Here is a 26203-nt window from a genome sequence, read left to right as displayed (position 1 = left end):
AATTAAAATATCCTCACTGTAAGGGAATCTACATACTGAATGTGTGAGTGCAAGATGTCGACACATGGTTGACGGCATATGGAAATTTGGGATTGACAGTGAGTCGCGTTCGGATAGCGTAATGGTAAGGCGACCACTCGCGGCAAGCGGGAGATAGGGATTCGAGTCCTGGTCCGGTACAAATTTTCACTGTCATCATTTCATCATACAGCTCATGGTTATCCATATCCGCAACCGCGAGTACATTTCATGTATTTCAAAATGGTTCAAATGGCTCTGAGCACAATGGTACTTGACATCTGAGGTCACTAGTCCCCTAGAACTTAGAACTACTTAAACCTAACTAACCTAAGGACATCACACACATCCATACCCAAGACAGGATTCGAACCTGCGAACGTAGCGGTCGCGCGGATCCAGACTGAAGCGCTTAGAACCTCTCGGCGATAACGGCCGGCTCATGTATTTCATAACAGTTGTAGTCGCCACAGTGTCTGTTCCTTCGAACATTCATGTATGTTCGAAGGAGCATTACATCCCACTTCTGAGAAACACAGACGGTGCAATATCGTGAAGACTGTGATGGTTTCCCCAACAACATCACAGCCTATTCTTATCCATCTAACTGCCCATCTATTGCTGAGTGCCAAGCCACTAGAGATATAAATGCACAGATACGTGACATAGCAAAGTGTTTCATTCTGTTAAAAAAAAAAAAAAAGATAAGCCAAGCTCGGCATAGACGTTGTCTAGGGGTAGAAGTTACGCGAAAAAGCGAATGCAGGAGCAGTTCAGTTTCCGTTACAGATAATGGTGTGCTGACTTCTACGTTCTCTTTGCATTTAGTCTCTGCTGTAATGCAATAGGATATAGGAAGTGAGTAGCTGTAAATTCACACAATTCGTCTAAGAATATATGTTAATGTAAGGGTTTCCCTGTTAGCTACTTAGTCAGAAATATAGGGTGACACAAGTTTGATCTCAGACCTTTGTTTTAGTTTTCTTAATCTGCGTCACCACCCAGAACTTGATTTACTGCAGGAAGGGCCCAAGAATTCGGCTTGGCTGGCACAATTCCCCCCAGTGCCACACCACGCTGTGTGAGCGCAAGAGACGATATGGAAGAAGGGGGAACTGAGAACGCACCGCATATAAATGAGAGTGTAGTCGCATACGACCTAGTTTTATAATTCACGTTTCTCAAGAATACAGATCACAAACAAAACAAATTCTCATAATTATTTAATTATTTTTGGTATACTGATGGCTTAACACAGTTTTTATGTGGTACAAGCTGTCGGCATACGGACAGACACAGACTATGTCAGATTTTCGCACTCAGGTTGTCATATATTCGCGACTTACTGAGTTTCACAATCGAAAAAGAGTCCTTCCTACACAGGTACGAGTCGACATCTTGTAGTATTTTTGCAGTCTCATTCTGGAGACGTGGAAACTCTACCTGAAGAAAGCGATGTAGACGTCTTGGACAGTTTTAACATTAAATGGATTTCTCTTCAAAACTCGAAATACCTTGCAGATCAATCACTTGCATATGCTCTTGCACAAGTGCTCTTGCAGCTCAAACGACAAACGAAAACTGTTCGGAAACAGATGTAAGACTGACAGTATTGTAATTCATTCAAGATGACAATGAATTCTTCATACCGCAAGTTTTCTTTAACGTCAATCTAATGGAATTGAACTGAGTTTACCAGAATGTGTCCCTTCTGCAACGCAATATTCTTCTTGGGTGCATCCCCATCAAATCAGAAAGGAGTTGTTTCTCAGCTTGCGGTGTCACACTAGGGAAAGTGTGCAGGCAAGTCCAGTTAAAACGCGAGGATCGTAATCAATTCCGGTTTTCTAATTTTCATTTATGCACTCCGTTTAACTTCATAAATTCAACATAACGTGTTTAAAATCGAAAAATCTTTCCAGTGATGCATAAAGTCTCAATACTCTTCGATCAGTTGCGTCGAAAACTGTTGCAACTGACCGTGGAATAATGCCCACGACATCAGAAATTTTGCTATTCGTATCACCAAGTACTTCACGTGTTCCATGCCTCGAAATTTAGCACAAAGTGCTTCTTAATGTGCGTAATAATGGATCCCATAACTCGGTCGTTGTAATTTTTGCTATTTCATTGTCAATTAAATCTTTAAATTCTTTCTGCGTCGCCCTGTAACGTCGCTTCATAAAAAATTTCCAGTACCCGTCGATTATGTGACTGCATAATATATATTGTGAATTTCCATCCCCCTCTTCTGTAACCCTCATTCATATTTAAAGGCTTGTGACGATAGACCACTATACTGCCCTTTTTTCTGCGAAATTTTGAAAGTCGTTCATACCACGAACAAAAAGCGAAGAGTTAGCAGCGCTGACATCACGATTCTGGCAAACTGAATAGAACTGTACCGAACGAAGAATGCCACACAGAAAAACTCGATGACGTGTCACGCTCTTCCGGGTACGTCCCCGACAGCCAGTGAAATGTAGGGAGTATGAAGCCAAGCACTGCCCTAGTTCATAGCTGTTTCGTGTGCATGTATTGTGTATTTGTGGACCGATCCACATCGCAAAAGATGCTACCTATCCGTTGCTGCACAATTTGTTGAACACGACTAGACACTAAAAAACATTATATTAACAAATCACTATTCGGAGAAGAGAAATCTGGGGAATTTATTAAGAATTAGATTGGCATCTTAAGGTTTCTTTTGTCCCCGACCGAGGCGCTAATAGGTACAAGGCCCTGCAATCCTTTCCGCATTATGAATGTATTGCATTTCCTTTTAATATAGTCCTATTATTTGAGAAACGAGACTGCAGTGGTTTTTCGATAATGTCCGTTTCATGATGGAAACAGATGGCGTGAATTCATTACAGACAAACCTGAAGCGAGAAACGGAGACTAGGTGGAGCAGCTTATTTAGAATGTTAATTTCTGTAGTTAGCCAGTACGACAAAATAATGACGTACTTGCGGAGAAGGGTGTCCTTGAAAAACTTAATCGTTACAACAACGAAACTCCGAAAGAACTCGTGACATTTTTAGAGCCTTTCAATGAATCAACAGAAGTGCTCGAAGGCAACGAATACCATACAGTTTGTTTCCTTAGGGTTTCATAACCTGAAAAGACATTGCAACGCAGGACCCGACGATGAAGAGGTAGGTTTCTTTAAATTACTGTAAATCCGCTTTTGTTGTCTAATACGCGCAGCGAGCCCAGCAAATGCAAACTCTAGTTTCAGTGTGACTGGTATTTGACATTACAGTACAAATGTCGCATTATTTTATGTTGACTGAAGATACCACGTGTGGTGTAAGAGATGGGACGTCAAATGCTGTGCGTCAAATTTGTGACGAAATACCAGTTGCAGTTACGCAAGAATAAAATTATAAACTGAAAATAATATGCTATTTTCTTTTTGTCTTCTTCTTCGTCTCCCTCAACCATTAGACCAGCTGGTCCGTTGCGACTTCTTCATCACTCCATCTTCTCTTGCGTTTACTAATGTTCCTTCTTCCTTTACGGATGTAGTGTAGCAGTTGTTTTGGAATACATTCATAACCCACACTTTCTATATGTTCTTTCCATTCTGTGCCCGCAGCTCGTGGTCGTGCGGTAGCGTTCTCGCTTCCCACGCCCAGGTTCCCGGGTTCGATTCCCGGCGGGGTCAGGGATTTTCTCTGCCTCGTGATGGCTGGGTGTTGTGTGATGTTATTAGGTTACTTAGGTTTACGTAGTTCTAAGCTCTAGGGGACTGATGACCATAGATGTTAAGTCCCATAGTGCTCAGAGCCATTTGAACCATTTCTCCATTCTGTTTTGTATTCCTTAACGTTTCCATTTCAGTTGTAAATTTCTAGATTATTCCGCCAGGTCTCATCTTTTAATCTGTCTCTTCTTGTTATGCCCTGGATTGTTCTAAAAAATCTCATATCGGGAGCTTGGAGTCTACTATGTTTTCTGTAGTTCGTAGTCCAGTTTTCACTTCCATAGATTCCACACGGAACTGTCATAGCATAACAAAATTTTAGCACTGGTCCATTCGTGCTGCTACCCTGATATTTCGTTTGATGGTGCCACACATCATATTGGATCTCTCAAACTTCATTCGCCGAGATATGTCACAACCCGAGAATCTCAAGGTGTTAAGTTGTTCAATAGTTCACGAACAAACATCTCAAAGGTTATGAGCTTTGAAATGCCATAGATTTTGTTTTATTTTTCGATGTACTGATATTAGGTTGCTTTGCTATTTTAGATAATTCATGTAATTCTGCCTAAAACTTATCTTCGTTATCAACAACTAGAGTCTTGTCTTCAGTAAACACAAAGAGTTTTCATAAAATTTCTTCCTTTAAAACTCTCATCCATATCAAATTTCATAATCCGTTGTTTCCATTCCACCGCAACATTGTCTAAACGTTTCAAATATTGTGGTATATCTCTTTTTCCATAACATCCATAGTTTTCCTCTGTGCACATTGCAGAAGGCTTTCCTACACTGTGTAAAGACTATGCAGATTATTAAACCTCATCCTCTACTTTTTCCTCTTATTTTATTTAATGAGAAGGTGTTACGGTAACAGGATATTCCTTTCCGAAAAGCTGCTTGTTCTACGAGTAATATGCTGTAATATGGTTCTAATTCTCTTTACTGCTATCGGCATTTATATTGCATAGGCCGTACATAAGACACTTATACCTCTAATTTTCAATCTGCTATTCTATTTTGAAAATGTGTATTATTATTGCTTTCTTCCATTCCATTAGTAATTTTCTTTGCAGTCAGTATTGAGTTACAAAATCTAAAGCCCATACTAAAGCTTTTTCTAGTAGGTATTTAAAAAGTTTTCCACACACGAGCTCTTCTGATTTTAAGGCTCTGTAAGGCCTGTTTTATCTGTTTACCAAAGACATCAGTTGATTTCTTCTACTTCCTCATTCTCCTCCTCTTTCGACAACTGATTCTTACAGAACAGCTTTTCATTTGGTAGTAAATAGTCTATTGTTGATTACAAACGCAGACGCCCAGGTGAATTTGTGAATTTTTCTGTTTCAGAAAGTTATTTTCCATTGCAATGATTTAAATTCTCAAAGTCCCATGACATTTGTCCATTCTCCATTTATTACTGGGCTGTTTTCCTATTTAAGCATTCATATCTCCTCCTTTCACAATATAGTCAACTCTTGTTTATGGAGTCAACGACACTTCGCAAGCTCTTGTAAAATTTATCATCATAAATTTGCGCTTTACAATTCTTTCATTTGCAGAACTATAAGATGTTATCCGGCTCCTTCTGTTTTTGTGACTCTTCCGATAAATTTATTTAGGGCCGTGCAGAGAATGTCAGCAGGATTCACCAGCCAACAAGAATGAAGTCCTTTTTTTGGGAATGGCTTGACCGTGGACCACTCGATTCTCAAACCACCGATGAGGCTGACCTCTTTTTAACGTGAATGGTTGGTGGTGATGAAAACGATCAGCTTGTGAGGTGAACACGTAACAGTATTCTTTATCCCATGCTAGCCATTTTAAGGAAAAGAGTGTTCTGTGCACTAGCCTCAAATGCAGTTAGTAAAAGAAATTTCAGCGCTTTAGGAAAACTTTTCTCAGACAGACTGAACAGTGTAGATCCGAAGCGAGACGATGATATTCTAACAATTCATTGCAGTTACAGAGAGCTAACAAAGAACAGTTAGGAGATAATTTATTTTTTTATTTTTTTTTATTTTTGATGTTTAGAGAGTAACAATCATGTATGTAAATTTGAACTAATACAGGAGATAATGTTATAAAAAACAGCAATGTATTTTTTTCACTTAGAGAGCAACCATCATTACAAAAGTTGGTAGTTCCTACGTGATCATTGAAATTTTTTGTTGTCAATATTTTTGTCTAAAGTAAACTTTTTTCCTCTCTCACGGGTCATAATGATGTCACTAGTGGACGCTACCAAGCAGGAATGTAAGTCTACAGCAATCTGGTCTTTAGAGTAGTTCCCCCAGATGGGGAGAGCGACACCAGCCTACAGCCACACACAGTTACTACTACGTTCACAGCAGGATAGTGGCAAGCGCTACAAGACCCGGCGGTTTCTGTCCTCCCCGCCCCATGGCGCTTCGTTCGACCATAACCCGCCCGCTCCGAGGTTTCACACGCGCGCACGCCATGGCCGCGAGCGGCGCGCTCGAGCGAGTACGAACGAGTAAAGCCACCAGTTTGCAAACCTCTCTTCAGGAGATAAGAAATTTGTGGCACAATTTTGACTGAAAGAAAGGATCGGCTTATACGACACATTCTGAGAAATCAAGGGATCCGGAAAAATTGGACGCATTTTACGTAAACACCAAGTGAAAACCATCTTCCGTCCTCCAAGCAAAACTCAGAGCCTTCTTGTTTGTGTCAAGGACAACCTTGGTCTACGTAAATCAGGGGTTTATCAGATACCTTGCCAATGTGGTAGTGTATACATAGGGCAGACAATTCGTACCATTGAGGACCGATGCCGAGAACATCAACGGCACACTAGACTGCAACAGCCCCGTAAGTCGGCAATCGCTGAGCATTGCCTGTCGGAACTCCACAGCATGGATTATGACCAAACCAAAGTCCTAACACAGACTTCCAAATACTAGGACTGTGTCATCAAAGAAGCCATAGAGATCAGAGCAAGGGAGCCACAACTAAATCGTGACAGCGGTTACATCCTTAGCAAGGCGTGGGAACCCGCGATCACCTGGATTAAAAAGAAAAACGATATTTCCCAGAGTGTAGCGACTTCGGGGGAGGAGGGAAGAATAACGAGAGCGGTGCCGGCAGACCCTCCTGAAAGAGAAGACCTAGGACGCAGCGCCCAGACGGTGGGAGAACGGAAGTTGTACCTGGACAGTGCGCGGGGCGCGGACCGCACCGACTCATAGGAAGCGCTTGACGGTGGAGCGGGAGGGGGATTGTCCTATATATACATGGCGCCGGCCCACCGACGGTCAGTACATTAGCGCACCTGATGATGGCGACGTGGTCGATTGCCGAAATATTGTGTCCTATCCACACTCACGCCAGGCTGTCCACCCGAGATTTATTTCGTCAAGGGATCACCAGTTTAGCATTGGAGGGATGTGTGAGGGCCGGCCGCAGTGGCCGTGCGGTTCTACGCGCTGCAGTCTGGAACCGCGAGACCGCTACGGTCGCAGGTTCGAATCCTGCCTCGGGCATGGATGTGTGTGATGTCCTTAGGTTAGTTAGGTTTAACTAGTTCTAAGTTCTAGGGGACTAATGACCTCAGAAGTTGAGTCCCATAGTGCTCAGAGCCATTTGAACCATTTTGATGTGTGAGGAGTCAAAATTTTAGAGGGAAACCCAGACGTGAATACAGTACGCCGATGCGGAAGGATGTAGGTCGCAGTGGTCATTCGGAGATGAAGAGGCTTGCACACAGGATAGAGTAACATGAACAGCTGCATTAAACCAGTCTTTGAACTGAAGACAACAACAACAATAAATGTCTGTAATTAATAACATTTGTTCGCAATGAAAACTGGATTTTTTGTGTGCAGTACACAGTTAAAAATAAGAAGACGTACATTTTTCGTAAAATTGGTATTAGATGTGTTAGTACGCACATATTCGATGAATTTCATATTTGAATGACATAGGAATTCATGGAATGGAAATGAAGTCCCATGCTTGAAAGAGCGTAGGAGAACGATGCGGAAGATCCGCACCGCCGTACTAGGCAAAGTCCTAAAGGAGATGGTTTGCCGTTGCCTTCCTCCGACCGTAATGGGCATGAATGATGATGATGATGAAGACGACACAATAACACCAGTCATCTCGAGACAGGTGACCCCACTGGGAATCGAACCCGGGACCCCGTGCTTGGGAAGCGCGAACGCTACCGCGAGACCACGAGCTGCAGACATAAAATTATTCATACTGATCGTAGAAAACAAAAAAATACTGACTGAAACGAGACTTCTACATTTCTTTTTTTATATTGCTGCTGTTAGTTCTTTTGTATTCAAGAACTGATGCATGTGCACCGAAAAATCAGCAAAGTGTGTCTGTCTCGTACTTCGAAAAATTTTCTTCTTTTGTTTTCTATTTTGCCAAAAAATTGGCAGTTTGTGACAATGAAGTCACTCATCAGCGGTTGTAAAGGGAACTTATGTAGATATGCGGCCGTGTGCAAATTCATGTTTGTATTAACATCTTTGCATCTTCTGGGCGCCTTCCTTTGCAAGTCACGGAATTAACTACTGTCATATGCACGGTTGGTTGACGGCGGTATCCTGAACGATGATTAACGTTGGTGCACCGCAGAGACATTTTAAATGCGGTTCACTTTTAACCGTGCTTTTTGACCGAGGTTGGTCTACTCGGCGACTGGATTCGCTCCATCCAGCAAGAGTCACTCAATTTCGTTTTTCTCTTTAAGAATTTCTGATTTCATGACTGTATGATGGTTCGCAGCAGCAGCAACCTTCCGGGTGTGTACTTAGGTACGTGTCCTCAAAGTCTTCCACTTTGGGAAGCTTGAATAAACCCCTGTCGATCTGAAAGCCGCGCCACTTCGAATGAAACGCTCGAAATCCCGTAAACGGCGAGGATTTTGTTTTTGTGTACCTTGGTATTTGCTTCTCTATTGCTTCAAGTTAACTTACCTTCTCTAGGTCTAGATATGCCACTAGAATACTGGCTTTTGGTTTGCTAAGGTGCACACGTTCCATGGTGAGACAGGCCCTCACCGAACAGTACGCTTTGATCTCTGAAACTGACGAACTTCTTTGACGGTAATGATTCCAAGGCCACCAGCTGCTTACAACTCGCTGCCGATCTCCTAGTGGCATCCAGGATTCATCGTACAATATGCGTATGTCTTCCGACAGGTGCAGTACGGAACTTTTGCCCTTGACGAACTATTCGCATAGCTACGCACTTTGAGTTACCGATCTGCGGTATAAATTTTCAAATAAATGAGTTGTTCCAATACTTTAAATTCTAATTTAGCGTCACTTGATCCAAATTCCATGTTCACAACACTCTTTGAAGAAAGTATTTTGCTTTAAATCTTCGTTAAAAGCGGTAGACAACACTATTTCTTGCTGCCTGCATCTTTAATTTCTGATAATGTGTAGAAGCACTTCGTTCTGACCACATTTTGAGGTGCTTAAATATTCCTTTCATTCAGTGCGTTCGTAGGTTCTGCTGGCTAATATGCTGCTTGTACGTGTCTAGACCAAGAGCACTAACTAATGTTGTGGAACGGCACCTCTGGCCGCATATAGGTACGTACCGAGCTTATTATGAAAAGGCGAGCTTGCCAGTGCTTCGCAACTGCTAAATATGTATGTGAACTGGGTAGATGTCCTATTCTTCTCCGTCTCCATCCAACTGTACCCTTCCCTCTCTCTTCGTCCATCACCTCCTCCCCTCTCTCTCTCTCTCTCTCTCTCTCTCTGTCCTCCTCCTCCTCCTCCTTCCCCCCACCCTCTCTCTCTCTCTCTCCATTTTGTCCTTCCCTTCTCTGTCCATCTACTCCTCCCCCTCTGATCTTTAACCTTGTTTATTGTTACAGCAAATTCTGATTCCGTAGGACGTAGTATTCCAATCGTAACCTGATAAGCCATAAATACAACTTCTTTGTTTTGTCTCTACCGCGAGGAAAATAAAACAACACGCTGTTGTGTATACAACTATTGTTGTGATGAGAAAGAATATGTAGAGGAGAAACAGTTTTTCAAATTGTTGAAATGTTCCCCTATTGTTGTACTCAAAACAGATAGCGAGAAAGAAAACAAAAACCGCACGTAATCACAACAGGATAAAGTACCAAATTTTCTTTCTCTCAGATGGTTTGAATAAAAAAAAACTGTATACCGTTGTTTTAAAAATATATAGCGTATGTCCATACGAATATTTATCATGTGTCTTTTAAAAATTTGAAGTAAACTGGTCAAAAACTTTTCAATAAGTTTGGTAACAAAGTTTCCCCTTATATATATATATATATATATATATATATATATATATATATATACCCCATATCCATCTAAAGAGTATAACATAAAATATGTATTAAATCAGTCAATAAGTTTTTGAGATTTTTCGCAATAAATTTTCCGTTTCATATTTTATATACTTATTTGCTTTTTATAAAATAGTGCTCCAGTAGATAGATAGAAATACGTGCGCACTCGAATGCAACGTTCTGTCTAAATTTCAAAGCAATTGGTGAAGAATTTTCGGAGATTTAAGATTTTGAGCAAAAGAACATTTACATCTTTATTTATGTTGGAGATTGGTAACTTACATAAATTATCATGCTATGAGTCCCAGATATCAGCTGTATGAAGAGCACGATAAGTTGACCGCTGAAACTCATGCACTGATCGTTTATAGTTGTCCCAATTTGGAACATTCGTGTCCAGTGTTCTCTGTTACACATTGCTGCCACCCACAGTGAACCCCCAAAGTTATGACACTGTAACTGCCTGACGGATTGTTGTTGTGTTGTCTGTGTCAGCGGTTGATTAAGCAATTAGTATCGATTACGGCACATGGGACATGATCACAAATGTTTACGGAGTGTCTGGAACGCAATTTTCCTTCTGTTCATTATGTTGTATTGCAACAGCCATAATTTAATTTCATACTCTTTTCTACATCTACATCTTCGCGATTACTCTGCTATTCACAATAAAGTGCTAGACAGAGGGTTCAATGGACCATCTTCAAGCTGTCTCTATACCGTTCCATTATCGAACGTCGCGCGGGAAAAACGAGCACTTAAATTTTTCTGTGCCGGCCCTGATTTCTCTTATTTTATCGTGTTGATCGTTTCTCCCGATATAGGTGGATGCCAACAGAATGTTTTTGCAATCGGTGAAGAAAACTGATGATTGAAAGTTCATGAGAATACAAATATGTGCCACACTTGAAGGTGATCGTCTCTATAATACGCCGTGTCAAAATTTATACAATAGCAGTATATCGGTAGGGGCTGCACTTGGCTATTAGTTGCCAGTACTCGAAGATACAATAAAACATTCGCTCTCGCATCCTCTAACCCGGCAGCGGCTGCGCTCCTTACTTCTCTGCCCTTAAGATAAGTGGCCAAAACTCATATCCGCAATCACCATCGTCAATTAAAGTCCATTTTGTCACAAAATATTACTTTCCATGTAAGTATTTTTAAGAAGTTCTTAACGCTAGTTTACACTTTTGGATTCGGTTGATAGTTGCTAGATGGGTGACAAAGAACCGCGGACCGCAGTTTGACGGCCACTGCTCTAGAGGATCCCGCGAGGTAAACTGTCTTTGTAGAACGAGGAGGCCAAGGAAATCAGGCAACAAAAGAACCTAACCAACAACGCAACAGCGTGTAAACACGAAATAATTCTTTTTTCATCCGTTTGACACGTTATTACGCTGTTTCGACCCTGACGGACACTCACAAGGAGCTCATGATTTCTTGTTGGCTCTCCAAAAGAATAATGTATCTGAATTTGTCTCATCAAAACCGGCTATACTAGACGTACGGAATAGCACAGGTACATTTGAAAAAGTTGATATCTGTAGTTATTAACGAAGTTGAGAGAATCCATAGTTGTTTATTTCATTAGCCCTAGTAGCAGTCCGTCTAGGTGAAAACAGATTACAAATGTCTTTAAGAAGTCAAGAGTAGTTTGGGGTGAAAAAATTAGGCACCTGACCCTGCGTCTATCACGCCATTGGGCTCAGTTTATTTGTTTCCAGGAGTATCCTGATGGTGATGGCAACTTACTCCGTCGCAAATTCTTTCTGCAGTGACCAATGAATACGTCTCCATTCCCAAGAGACTTTCATGCTTGCAGGTTCATGACCATACTCAATCGTTTTGAATCAAAGAGTATCGTTCCCAGGACGCAGACAACTTAGATGCAGGACCGAATATAAGGCAAATGCATTCTATATTCCCTCGCTTCTACCAGGACTGAAATATGAAATAGTTTTACCTCCGTTATTTTCACATAAACTTTGGTCATGTAGGAAGCTGAATATCATCACAGAGTTCTGCTTACAACGACTTGAAACTGTCGGCCTTACAGTTTACTTCATGCAGTATCTTCCGCTACCGAAAAATCCCGTTCAAGACATCTCTTACCTGTGTGAGCTATGGGTCAATAGCTTCGGTATGCCGGCCGTTGTGGCCGAGCGGTTCTAGGCGCTTCCGTCCTGAGCCGCGCTGCTGCTACGGTCGCAGGTTAGAATCCTGCCTCGGGCATGGATGTGTGTGGTGTCGTTAGGTTAGTTAGGTTTACGTAGTTCTAAGTCTAGGGGACTGATGACCTCAGAAGTTAAGTCTCATAGTGCTCAGAGCCATTTGAACCATTTTGAGCTTCGGTATGAGCAACTGAGACACCAACCAATATTACTCCTTGCATAAAGAGCGGCATGCTGAGTTAGCATCGAATTAAGATTGTACAACATTGCTGAAAATATAAGTGGATCATTACCTCCTAAAGGAAAACGACTTTTCCTTTTTCCTGGTTGTTGTCTTCAACGAAAACGGACCGACAACGAGTTTAGATTTTTGTCTTGCAGAAGATGAGTGAGATGTAACTCCACCTATAGAAGGTCAAGCGTACGGCATGCGCACTTATGACAGTAGAAAGAGGTAGCTTATACAGAAATGAATTCTACGCTCCTGATATTACAGAAGTATCTAAAAACTATGAGGATGGATTGACAAAATTTGTAAATTGCTACTAAATATTGATGAAGTGTGACTACGACTGATGTCGAAGGTTGTGAAGTCACTGTTCCTGCATATCGATCGATACGAGAACAAGTATAACTTGTATGAGGAGCGACGACGTGCATTGGAACATTCCGGGCTCAACAGTAAGTTTTAACCGCTGTCCAAGGGCTGCAGTCATTACAGTGGAGTCTTTACATGTGGTCGATAGTGAACAGTCTGTCGGGGAAAGTATTCGAATGTTAACAAGTAGTGTACTGAATTTTACGGCAGCGAGCCAGTAATATCTTGAACAGTAGTTTGCAAATGGAGGATGTCGTATTCCACTGACGCATTAATGGAAGTTATATAGTTTTACACGTATCCTGTGGTACGATTTATTGCCACAATTCAACACTCGCTTTGGACTAATGGTCATATAAACCAATAGTGGCACCTCAATACACTGTGCTTGATGAACTCCACCCAGTCTGTCATTAAGTAATGCTGAAGATGAGCGAATCCGTAATCGACAAGGAGACGATAAATTATTAACGAACTGAGCAAGCAAATGAGCTCATAAGATGTATCATTTCTTTCAGTCTGATACAAAAGGCGCCTACTTCTTATCAAGTGTCTAAACATGTAGATATCATTTTATGATGGGAAAAGTGCACAACATTGGCTTCGAAATAGCAAATAAGCTCCCGTACTCTGCAGATTTCGCTCAGAGCTTCAGTATTCCGATACCTATTAAGGAAAGTCGACTCGGGCGGAAGAAAAATTTCTGTGAAGAAAGGGATCACCTAAATCGTAAACAGCCACAGATCAGAGCTCAAATTAAACATCTTGTTTGAAAGAATAATAGAAGGAGGAATTCTTTGCACTAAAAAAATGAAGCCCATTAAAAACGGCACTCATTCAAAAATAATTAATGCTCCTTAACAAAGAGTTTTTACTTAGTAATCACCTTGAAGAAAGACAACGTCTCAGCCACGATCGCGTTTGTAAAACCTTTATTTACGATCAGTGATTTCGGTAAACATAGTTAACACCATCTGATTTCTGCACAGGTTAATACAAGTGATCAATATGCGCTATAAATGTAGTCCATGTGTTAATAAGCTGGACCGTTGACGTAAAATGCATTGGCACGCGAAGGTTCAACCTGTATACACTATATGTTCAAAGTTAAAACCAGTATCTACAAAATGTTGCACCAAGTGCGTCCCTCCCAAACTAGAGATCACGGATACTTCACTGATGTCCGGTCATCGTAAATACAGGCTTTACAAATGCGTTCTTGGCAGAAAAGTGATTTTTCTTCAAGTTGAATATTTACAAATAACCCCTTAATACTTAATATGAGGAAGTTAATTTTTTACTATTGTTAACATTACAGTTCTAATGATCATTCATGTATGTAGTTCTCAGCTACATGTGTGCTCCTGATACAGTAATATATGTCCCTGTATATCACCACGTCAGGTATTTAAATACTGAAGTGTTATTTATTTAACTTAGTCCGTTATCTGTTTAAATATTTACCGTTTTTATATTTTACTGTGACAGAACCGTAACTAACACCGAACTTGATTGTGCGTTGCTTAATTTCTAGCATTCCTACATGAAGCTGTAATCATTACGTTAAAACTAATCAGTAAAATAGTGCTAAAGCATCATTTACGTGAATTCTACAATTTTTGTTGTTGTCGTGTATATGTGTACGTACTTTACTCAATTAATAGTACAGGGATATTCAAAAAGAAGGAACAAATTTCAAACATTTATTACTTCCAAACTGCAAGAGTTAGAAACACACTTTCAATGTTCCTGGAAAGAGAAAATTTGAAATTTTTGGGCATTCAATGTGAACACCATAGGTTACACGTCAAAGAATTTCTCTAAGCACGTCCGACGTTACTTGAATGACAACATCCAGAAAGCAGGATTGGTAGAGGAGGAGCAGCAGATGATTTCAAAGCCAGGTCTCCTGACCTCACACTTTGTGACTCTTATCTGTGGGCTTACTTAAAAGACTGCATTTTTATCTCCTCTATATCTGACCCTCTTGCAAGTCTGCGACATCGCATTGTTGAAGCTGTGAATTCCATACCGAGAGACCAGCGTATGACAGAAAATGAGCCATCGTTTTGATATTTCTGCATACAAATTTGAACTTTTCTCGTTCCAGGAAAGTTGCAATTGTGTTTCTATCTTTTGTAGTGTGGAATCAATACTTGTTTGATATCAGTGCCTTCTTTTTGAATAGCCTTGTACTTAAACAAAGTCCAAGTCGTTAACACCTCATAAAGTGACGTGTATACATCAGAAATAAGCTGTTGTTTTCAAACTGTCTTTGATTTTAATGCTTCTGAAGCTTGCTGAATATGCTCACGTGTCCCAGAGATACTCCCTGTCCTTCCCTATTTTATCGAAGACCCCCAGACGCATCCCATATCCTACCCTGACGCAAGTCCAATGTTGCTTCGGAAGTTTAACCCAGAGTGACGGCGAGTGTAAAGTTGGCGCTCCAGAGGCAGAATCCAGCGACTGGACGAGAAATTTATACGTTGACCGCACAATGGGGAGCCTCTGACACAGGGAACGAGCGAAAAGAGGGAATGTGATTCATGGCGGTCGTAAATTCTTCAGGCACGCTTTAATATGAGGGCAGACGCCGCTGCATATAAAAAGTCTTGAAACGGGTGGCGCAAAATGCATCTTGTGTTGCCAACAGAAGGCAACTGCCAGTGCGGCGCGAGGAAAACGATAGTCATCGTCATCTGTTTCAAAACAAAATTTCTTTGTTTATAGAATAGGAGTTACGGTGTCTCAGATTATAAGAAAGTTTGAAATAGTACATATTTTATTTCCCATTATCCATTATTAATACAAAAATAAAAATACAAGGTTTTCGTCAGTTTCACCTCCCGGCGTGTGAAGAATGTGAGGTAATCAGCCTAGTTTTGAGGAAGTAGTGTCTCTGCGAAATGGGTTCGCATGATAAGTTTACATTTTGTGCTGAAGCCGAAACTTCAATGTTACACAGATTTGACACTTTTCACATATTTATTTATTAGTAACAGCAATAGTGTTGAACTGTTGCTGCTACGTGTGCAAAGGAGGAAACTCGTCAATGGAGGAAATGCTACCATTCACAGCTAACTACCGTAATGGTCTAACTATAGTTATCAAGCTAGTAACAAGTGCTTTATGTGTTTACTACCTTTGCACCCGCTGCTTCGATCGCTTCGACTGTATGGTCGGCACAGATTTCTTTTTCTTTCTTTTAAAGGATTTTTTATGTTTTTCATAAAATGCAATATCTTCTAAACTTCTCACGCTAATTAAGGTAACAGAAGCATAGACTTTTCCGAATGTATCTCTCATCAAAAAGCGATTCTGGTAGCTGGAGTCAGAGGTGTTTCTTAATCCTGCTTTTTGATTTGTTGTGGCGATATTTCCATAAAAACTTTCATCCCCTAACACATATTTCTTTAGAACTCAAATACCAATCTTTAGCATAAATATTTTTATAAAATTTTTCGTTCCCTATTTCACCCCGTTAGAGGTGGTGTTTCGATAGATACTTGCAATTTCGTTTTTCGCACTTCATAGTTGGAGTCAGACGAAACAAATACTGCTCTTCACGTCTTTCATGCGATGCGCAGCGTCCATGGAAATCCCTGGCCCACGCTAACTGCTACCGCCACGCGATAGGTGGACTACAGCTTATCCTTCGTGTTTTACTGTTCCTGTCAATACATATCAGTAAAACGACTGTCACTCTAGACAAATTCGGGACATCTCTATCGAATAGGCACGTAAAATCTTGATATTTCCGCGGCACAAAGACAGATGCATAAAATTTCGGGCGTGCAGTCGCATAAATTCGACTTCTTCTAATATTTCGGCTGAATACCATCCTGCTACATTCAGAGTGAGCCGACGTGACTGACGCTCCAGCGCTTGCTCAGTCCTTTTTTTAAGTCCGCGGCCTCAGATACACAAGGCGCCAGAGACGTTGATCGGCGGCGAAGAGGTATGACATACTTATGAAATTAAATCTATGGCTGCACTGTGGATCCACACGGTGATATCGATGTGTCACTGGGAGCTGCATCATAGCGACGTCTTTGCAATTTTATTACAGAAATTGCCGAATTCCGTGATTTTTCCAAGCTGAATCCGCTATCTCTATTAATTAAATTCGTCGCCAACCGAATTTCAGTTCCTTCCTTCACTAATGAGTCTCAAAAAGATAAAGTCGAGGCTAAAATTTCGACGTTATCGTACACCATTGAGTGCCCAGTGTCAATACAGTGCTCTGCCACCGCTGATCTGTTGGGTTGTAAGAGCCTGGTCTACCAGCGGTGCTCTGTGCGTCTCTCCTGGAGAATACGTGTTGTCTGTCCGATGTATGAACGGCCGCATTCGCAGGCGATCTTGTGAACCCCAGGCTTCCAAAGCTCCAAATCGTCTTTAACGGAACCCAGGAGTGCTGCTGTCTTAGGAGGAGGGCGAAAGATCAATTTCACTTTGGGCTTACTGAGGTTCCGTCCTATTTTTGACGATAGGCTTCCCACGTATGGCAGATAAGCCATAGATTTAAAACTTTCTGTGTCTTCTCCTGCTTTTCTTATACCCACACTTGGTTTCATTTGTAATGCCTTATGTATCTGCTGCGGAGAGTACTCCTTGGTTTCAAAAACTCTTCTCGGGTGTAGAAGCTCGTCCTCTAGACTGCTCTCGATAGCAATGACGTGTGCTCTGTGTACCAGAGTTCTGAGTACACTCGTCGTCTACGAAGGATGGTGGCAGCTGTTTGCAAGTAAATATAAATCCGATTGGGGAGGTTTTCGATATGCTGCATGCCCCAAAGTGCCACCATCTTTGCGCTGTACCAACACATCCAAAAACGGAAGGCATGCATCTTTTTCGATTTCCATCGTGAACTGAATTTGTCTGTGGATGGAATTCAGATGATTTAAAATTTCTTTTAACTTGTCCGTGGGGCCACACTACAAACGTGTCATCAACATACCTCCAAAACACTCCGGGCTTCAGGCTAGAAGATTCCAACACCTTCTCCTCGAAGTCCTCCATAAAAAAGTTGGCCACCAAAGGCGACAAAGGACTACCCATGGCGACACCGTCAGTCTCTTCATAAAATTCGTTACTGAATAAAGATCATCTGTGAATGCTGCCGTTCATACATCGGACAGACGACACGTGCAGTCATGAGACATGCACAGAGCATCGCAGGTACATCCGGCTCTTACAACCGAATAAATCAGCGGTAACGGAGCACTGTATTGACACTGAGCACTTCATGGTGTACGATAAAGTCGAAATTTTAGCCTCGGCTTCATCTTTTTGAGACTCAGTAGTGAAGGAAAGAATTCAAATTCGATTGGTGACGAATTTAATTAATAGAGATAGCGGCTTGAGCTCGGACAAATGATGGAATCTGGCTATTTCTGTAATAAAATCACAAAGACGTCGCGATGGTGCAGTTCGCAGTGGCACATCGATATCACCGTGTGGATCGAGTGCGCAGCCATAGATCTAATTCCACGCGTACTTCTTACCTCTATGCCGCCGATCAACGTCTCTGGCGCCTGTGGCCGCATACGCAATGGCGCTGTCCGCTGACTTAAAAGGACGGAGCAAGCGCTGGAGCGTAGGTCACCTCGGCTCACTCTGAAGATGTCTGGGCGGTATTCAGCCGAAATATTAGAAGAAGTCGAATTTATGGGACTGCTCTCCTGAAATTTTGTGGATCAGGCACGTAAAAGCTCCACTTTAAAAAATAATTTTATCTGTAACGGGATTCAAACTGACCCTGCCTGTGGACACAGGGCATCGCATGAAAGATGTGATGAGGAGTGATTGCTTGGGATGTCTCCAGCTGCACATTACGAAAACGAAATTCCTAGTAGCTGTCGAAACACTAGAGAAAATACGCTTGACGACTCCTAGGAGGGACGCCAGGTATATATTTCAAGCAATTTCACTTACAGGTACGATTTATACATGGTGTCCCAGAAGGAATGGTCAGTGTTCAGGGATATGACAGGAACACACATATGAAAGAAATAACTTCATATGGACATACGCCTTATTGCTAAAGATTACCGAGATAGAAAACCTTTAATGTAAATTTGTTTTTGGGCTAGTGGCACTCACGTAAGTGTCTTACCCACTGAACGTCTTTGACGTTTTATTCCAGCCCACCCCACCTAGTTGCTTTCAACCTTCTTTGCTCTGGACGTATTTCTGCCATTGAACTAACCCGTTGAACACCCTGTTGTTAATGGTGCATTGTGAGTGAAGTGACATGAGAAATAACAGTGTTCAGAGAGAAGCTTTGGTTAATTGTGTTTATAAACGCTCTGTCTAAAATACCGCACATTTACCCTAATGAGGGCTACGCAGGTATAAAGTATAGTTGCGGATTCCCCGGTGCTAGTGCTCCTTCTGTCGAAAAAACACCGTCAGCGCTTTCCGAGAAGTCGAATTCCTGATCATAGAGTGTTTTCCAGAGTTGTCAGCACAGTTGGTGATGCACCCGTTTTTCTTCTGATCGTGTATTTCAACAATCTGTGCAGAAACAGTACCACATTGTTTAAAAAATGGTTCAAATGGCTCTAAACACTATAGGACTTAACATCTGAGGTCATCAGTCCCCTAGACTTCGTACTATTTAAACCTAACTAACCTAAGGACATCACACACATCCATGCCCGAGGCAGGATTCGAACCTACGACCATAGCTGCAGTGCGGCTCCGGACAAAAGCGCCTAGAACCGCTCGGCTGTCCACATTGTTAAAACGGTGTAGCGTAATTCCACTTCCAGCACACGGCCACTTCCTGCACGTATCATTGTCCCACGAGCAAGTGTATGGCAAACAATACTAGCGGAAAACTAGTACTCATTTCTCATGCAGCGTGTACGCTATCTTCACATTGGTGACAATGCCACACGGTTTGAATTTTCCAGTATTCAAATGACTATCATCATTTTCTTCTGTTAATACTATTCACTCAAGTTCGTTTTTCGATTAGTGTTTGTTGTGGCATGATTTGGGTAACGTAATGTCAGGTTCAGTCATTACAGACTAGTAAATGACGGGGCAAAATTACTTCCATTTTTTGGAAAGTTCGTTTGTTGAAAACTTTGAGGATGTTACTGCGGCGACGTGGACTGGAATTTACTTCCATTTTACCAGATGTGAGTCAATATTCCAGCAGCACTACCCTAATCGCTGGACTGGTAGTGGAATTACAGTTAACTGGGCACCACGATCGCCAAATCTTACGCCTTTAGAGTTGTTTATGTGGTTGGATAAGGTCCGATGAGTACAAACGAAAGGAGAATAGGTGAAATGAACTGCTTGCTCCATCATGGACACCACTGCCTTGAAAAGGGAACGTCAGAGGCACACAGACAAGTAATGCAACATATTGTCCCAAGAGTGCAAAAATGCGTTGAAGTTGACAGTGGGATATGCGAACATTTATGTGAACTGTAACGTGACGATGTCATTGATGTGTACGGTAATGGTTAGAGGTGAATGCTTTAAAAATGTATATTTTTAAGTTGATACTTTGTAAAATGCTTTCTAACTACTTTAGTGACAACGTAATCAATAACATAGAAAATAGAACACATTTAATGTACATATTTTTCTGTCTCGGAAACCATTCAGATAGAGCATATGTCCGTATGAAGTATATGGCTCGATATGATGGCTCTTGTTGCATCGCTGAAAACCTGTGTACGATGGTGTATTGTAGTTGCAATAGAAACCTGCAGTACTAGTAACGGTGATATGGAGAATGAGTATGGAATGAGTATGTGCGATTAATATTTTATATTTCCTAAGGGTTAACGATGGTTATCATATTACACCAGAAAATAGTGGTTCATAGTGTGATAGATCGCCATGGTCCCAAATTCTAAATTTTAGTGAGATTCTTTCACACATCAGCGCAGTCTACTAGGAAGCTTTTCACAATACCACCGTAGCATAATTTATTAAAATACGGACTCGAGAGTAAGATCGAATGCAGTAAAAGAATTAAAAAAGTCATGGATAATTTCTTGTTTGCTTGAAACAAAAGATACTGGCATATGAACTGTGACACTTTCCGCGAAATGACCTTTCATTCATCTCTTCAAATCTTTCAAACGAAGTGCATCATCACCACCATCATCATCGTTTCATGGATGAGGCCCGTTCTGCTCTCAATCTATCTCTGCCTATGACTTCCTGGATCTCTTCAAATGGTTCAATTGGCTCTGAACACTATGGGACTTGACATCTGAGGTCATCAGTCCCCTAGAGCTTAGACCTACTTAAACCTAACTAACCTAAGGACATCACACACATCCATGCCCGAGGCAGGATTCGAACCTGCGACCGTAGCGGTCGCGCGGTTCCAGACTATAGCGCCTAGAGCCGCTCGGCCACTCCGGCCGGCTGGATCTCTTCAGCCAACAGGTTTATATCACAGTGCAATTTTCGAATTCCTTGTATTGTTTGTTCTGTCTCAATGCTCTTCCTGTTTGCTTCCATATTAACCCATGTTATCACGTATTTGAAATATCTGTAACTGATTCCGAATTTCCTGATTTCTCATTTTATCTAGGCGTATGTGTCTCAGTAGTGCCATAAGGAATTCCATGTATGCGGATTGTATATGACTGTGCAATTTCTGTTTTAATGTACACGTTTCGCTGCCTTACAGAATAGCTGGCTCTGCTATCAACTGGTGCAGTTAAGATTCGTGCTACTTTCAGTGTTCTTCGAATCGTTCCGCACATTTATTATTTATATCTCTATTGTAATCATACGACATATCACAGCCTTAATAGTTAAAATTAAGTTGTTTTGAAATTTAGTCATCGAAAATAGTCTTTGTTCGTATTGGGTGCTTGAGCATGAATGCTATAGATACTTATTTTGAGGTATAAAGTTTAAAATTATATTCTTTAGAAACCATATGCAGTAAATAAATTGCTCCTTTAATTTTATCTTCTCTATTTTCACACTCAATAAGTCATCAGCATATGTTGTACTTTTAAAGTGTGCTTCCCTAATTCCAGGCGATCCCTGATCCTTCCAACTGTGTAGAATATCGTCCACACAAATGTAAAAAAACGTGGGTGATATTACACACCCTAGTCTTACTCCATGATTAAGAACTACATTTCACCCACTGTAATTAAAGAAATTAGTCTGAAGCAGATACCAACATATAAATTTTATACAAGAAGGTGTTGAGAATAGCTCAGTTTAGCCATTATATTCCATAGTTAATACCTGTGTACCTTATCCTCTAGATCTATAAACGCCATATATGTGGCGAGATTGTATTCCCTTCCTTTCTGTATTAGTTGTTTCACAATAAACACATTACAAAAAACTATTCTGTCCTTCTTGCAAGAGTGACTCTTCAACTAGCTTTGATCAGTTATGTAATATAGCAGCAAACAGATTGAATTTAATACGCTCTCTAAGACAAAGAAAGAATGCACCACGAAGGAATTACCCGAATGCGACGTAAATCGGCAGATTTGATGTACATGTACGGACAAACAAATGATTACAATTTCGGAAAAATTGGATGATTTATTCAAGAAAAAGAGCTTCATAAATTGAGGAAATCAATAACAGGGTGAGCTATCTCTGGCCCTTAAGCAAACAATTATTCTGTTTGTTACTGACTGAGTTGTTGGCTGTGCCCCTGGGGGATTTAGTGCCAAATTCTTTCCAAATGGCGCGTTAGATCGCCAAAATCCAGAGCTGGTTGGAGAGCACTATCCACAGTGCTAAAGACTTTCTTTAAGTGGGGAGGTATACGGAGACCATGTTGGACAAGCTATGGTTTGGCAACCACGAAGACAAGCAATAGAAACTCTTGCTGTGTGAGAGCGAGCATTATCTACATTATATTTAAGCCCAGAATAGCTTGCCATGTTTCCTTCATGGTTCAAATGGTGCAAATGGCTCTGAGCACTAGGGACTTAATTCTGAGGTCATCAGTCCCCTAGAACGTAGAACTACTTAAACCTAACTAACCTAAGGCCATCACACACATCCATGCCCGAGGTAGGATTCGAACCTGCGACCGTAGCGGTCGCGTGGTTCCAGACTGTAGCACCTAGAACCGCTCGGCCACCCCGGCGAGTCTTCATGGTGCGTCGTCTTTTTTTGTTTTCTTATGCCTCTGTAGTTCGTGGATTTATTTCTGTACACTTCCTTAAATATAGAAGAAACTGATGCCGTTAAACATGTATCGGAAAACTCATTGTTAACCAGCTCGTGTTTAATAGATGATGAAGGCAAAGTTGGAGTATGAGTTTTCCATTCTTTGTGATTTCTATATTTATACTACAATCTGATACTGGTGTTTTTTTACTATTTTGTTTTCCAGTTACTGTCTAACTTTCGACAAGTGCATTCCAGTTGTCGACTGTAAATTATTAAGGTCCACGCAATACCGGTAATCAAAAAGTCAGTATAAATTTGAAAACTTAAGAAACCACGGAATAATGTACATAGAGAGGTATAAATTGACATACATGCTTGGAATGACATGAGGTTTTGTTAGAACAAAAAAAACATGGTATTGCTAGACGCGTGAAAGATCTCTTGCTCGCGTCGTTTGGTGATGATCGTGTGCTCAGCCGCCACTTTCGTCATGCTTGGCCTCCCATGTCCTCAGACCTCAGTCGGTGCGATTATTGGCTTTGGGGTTACATGAAGTCGCAAGTGTATCGTGATCGACCGACATCTCTAGGGATGCTGAAAGACAACATCCGACGCCAATGCCTCACCATAACTCCGGACATGCTTTACAGTGCTGTTCACAACATTATTCCTCGACTACAGCTATTGTTGAAGAATGATGGTGGACATATTGAGAATTTCCTGTAAAGAACATCATCTTTGCTTTGTCTTAATCTGTTTTGGTAATTATTGCTATTCTGATCAGATGAAGCGCCATCTGTCGGACATTTTTTGAAATTTGTATTTTTTTGGTTCTAATAAAAGCCCATGTCATTTCAAGCATGTGCGTCAGTTTGTACCTTTCTATGTACATTATTCCGCGATTTATTCAGTTTTCAAATTTATTCTGACTTTTTGATCACCCGGTACATGTGTACAAAATCCGCTGTCGCTGTAAACGTGATCTGTCTGCACTCGCGATGAAATGTGAATCAAAATCTGCAAAGCTATTACGGACAAATCAGAGTCATGTGATCTTTTGGGTCAGAGTATACCGTCAACAGAAATTGTGTTTTGGGCGTCTGAATTCTCATATCACAGTTCTCAAAGATTATGGAAACCGGAATCGACTTATTTCTATTCTGAATGTGTGACTGCATGGACGCAAGAAATGACGGAAACACACAATTTCTCTACCTATAAGAAAAAGGCAGAGGAAAAGACGGGTAGTACACATTACTTATAAGAATCAAGAAACAACATAAAAACAGAACAACAAGAGCTAAATGCTTGGTATAATGGGATGTAAGACAGGGATGCAGTTTTTCACACTTACTGCTCAATCCATACATCGAAGAAGAAGTGACGGAAATATAAGTAATGTTCAGGATTGGGATTAAAATTCAAGGTGGCAGGATTGCAATCATAAGATTTGCTGAAAAAATTGCTGTCCTTAGTGAAAGAGAGGAGCAATTACAAGATACACTGAATGGAGTAAACAGCTTACTGAGCATAGAATATGGACTGAGAGTTAATCGAAAGAAGACGAATGTATTAAAGAGTAGCAGAAATTCGAGAACACAAAGTAGACGAAGTAAAGGAATTCTGTTACCTGAGAAGTAAAGGAACACGTGTCGAATCAAGCAGCGAGGAGATAAAAAGCAGACTAGCAGAGATAAAAGAGCATTCCTGGCCAAAAGAATTTTTGTAATATCAAATAACGGTGCTAATTTGAGGAAGAAGTTTTTGAGAATGTACATTTGGAGCATTGAATTCAAATCAAAAAAGCTTTCAGCCGTCTAATGTACAAACTGTTACTTCATTTGACTACCAGGCAGCAGATAATGGTAGATGTTATTGCTGTATCAAGCAGAAATTTACAGACACCAGTCTTTGAATGCTAGCCGCTATTGTGACCGGAACCGGAATAGGAATCGCCGAAACTGGTAGCCAAATAAAGTAACAGTTTCGAAATTAGACGGTTGGAAGGTGTTTGGTTTCACATTCTGTACTGAACAGCCAAGTCGCGCAACTATTTCTGAAAAGGTGGAGGTACAGAGACTTTTGGAACATTGTCTGGCAATGAATCATTGGGACTGCTGTAAAACCGAAAAATAAGACAATCGAAGTTTTCTATAGAAGGAAGTTGAAAATCAGACGGTCTGATAAGATATGAGTATGTATTTTGTAGAATCGACGAGGAAAGAAAACATGGGAAACAATGACAAAAACAAGGAGCGGGGCGGTAGAACATATTTTAAGACATCATGGAGGGTGATGTAAAAGGTAAAAACGGCAGGAGAAGAATATGTAAAATAAGTAAGGACGTTGTGTATACGTCCTACTCCGAGATGACGAGGTTGGCACATGAGAGCACGTTGTCGCAGACGGTTTTGCTGACAATAAATGTGCTCCTTCTGTTCATTTATTACAAATTAAATTTCTGTGCGCCATTAAGTTTTGAAAGTTGTGACTGTAGGAACTACCAAGCAGGGAATTGCATGAGTAAAGCTACCAACAGGTTTTCTGCAAAGTGTTTTTCTTAGTATAAAACTCCATTGAATAAACTCTCTCTTCAAACACACTTTTTCTATCCATTATCACCTTGCATTAAATAACCGACAAAAACTGAGACACCTATCAATCAATGACAGTACTACACCATACTATGCGACTGTCGAAGGGTTCACTATGGCACTAAAATCTTGATATCCTGCCATTGCAGCAGCAGTATCCGATCTAACAACTGCGCCAGGCACTTGTCTCATTCAGGCGTTGCCAACCGCAGCGCCATTTTCTGGCTGTTTACATATCTCTGCATTTCAATACGCATTCCTATACAAGTTTCTTAGGCGCTTCAGTGTATGTTTTGATTGGCGTTAAAATTCGGACAATATTCTCTTCCCCATCAGGCTTCCAGTTTACAATAATGTATGTCAATTCAATGCAAAGGATTAGACCAGGAAGGTAAGATTTATGTCAAGCAACAGCGAAGCGTGATAGACATCGGGACAACGTTTTGAAATCATACCGCAGGTAGATGTTACTGATTTATCGTTCCGTGAGTATTTGTGATTCTTCGTACTATTTACAAATCTTCAAGAGTGACATGGAAAATTACATAAATTACACTGAAATTTAATGGGAAAAACTCGGCCGTTTTTATTTTATCAACTGTTGTATGGATCACTTCTGAAACCTGACTGCAGTACTGTTTCAGTCAA

General features: G+C 41.0%; 1 protein-coding gene across 1 annotated transcript in view; it reads left to right on the top strand.

The window, feature by feature from the left end:
- Positions 1 to 26203, top strand: part of LOC126455917 (cubilin-like) — a 460250-nt gene that overhangs the window by 272722 nt on the left and 161325 nt on the right. The gene's annotated exons all lie outside the window — the stretch shown is intronic.

This window comes from Schistocerca serialis, chromosome 2 (genome assembly GCF_023864345.2).
Source record: "Schistocerca serialis cubense isolate TAMUIC-IGC-003099 chromosome 2, iqSchSeri2.2, whole genome shotgun sequence".
Taxonomy (NCBI): Eukaryota; Metazoa; Arthropoda; class Insecta; order Orthoptera; family Acrididae; genus Schistocerca; species Schistocerca serialis.
The sequence above is the reverse complement of the archived record's forward strand: the minus strand, read 5'-3'. Positions and strand labels throughout refer to the sequence as shown.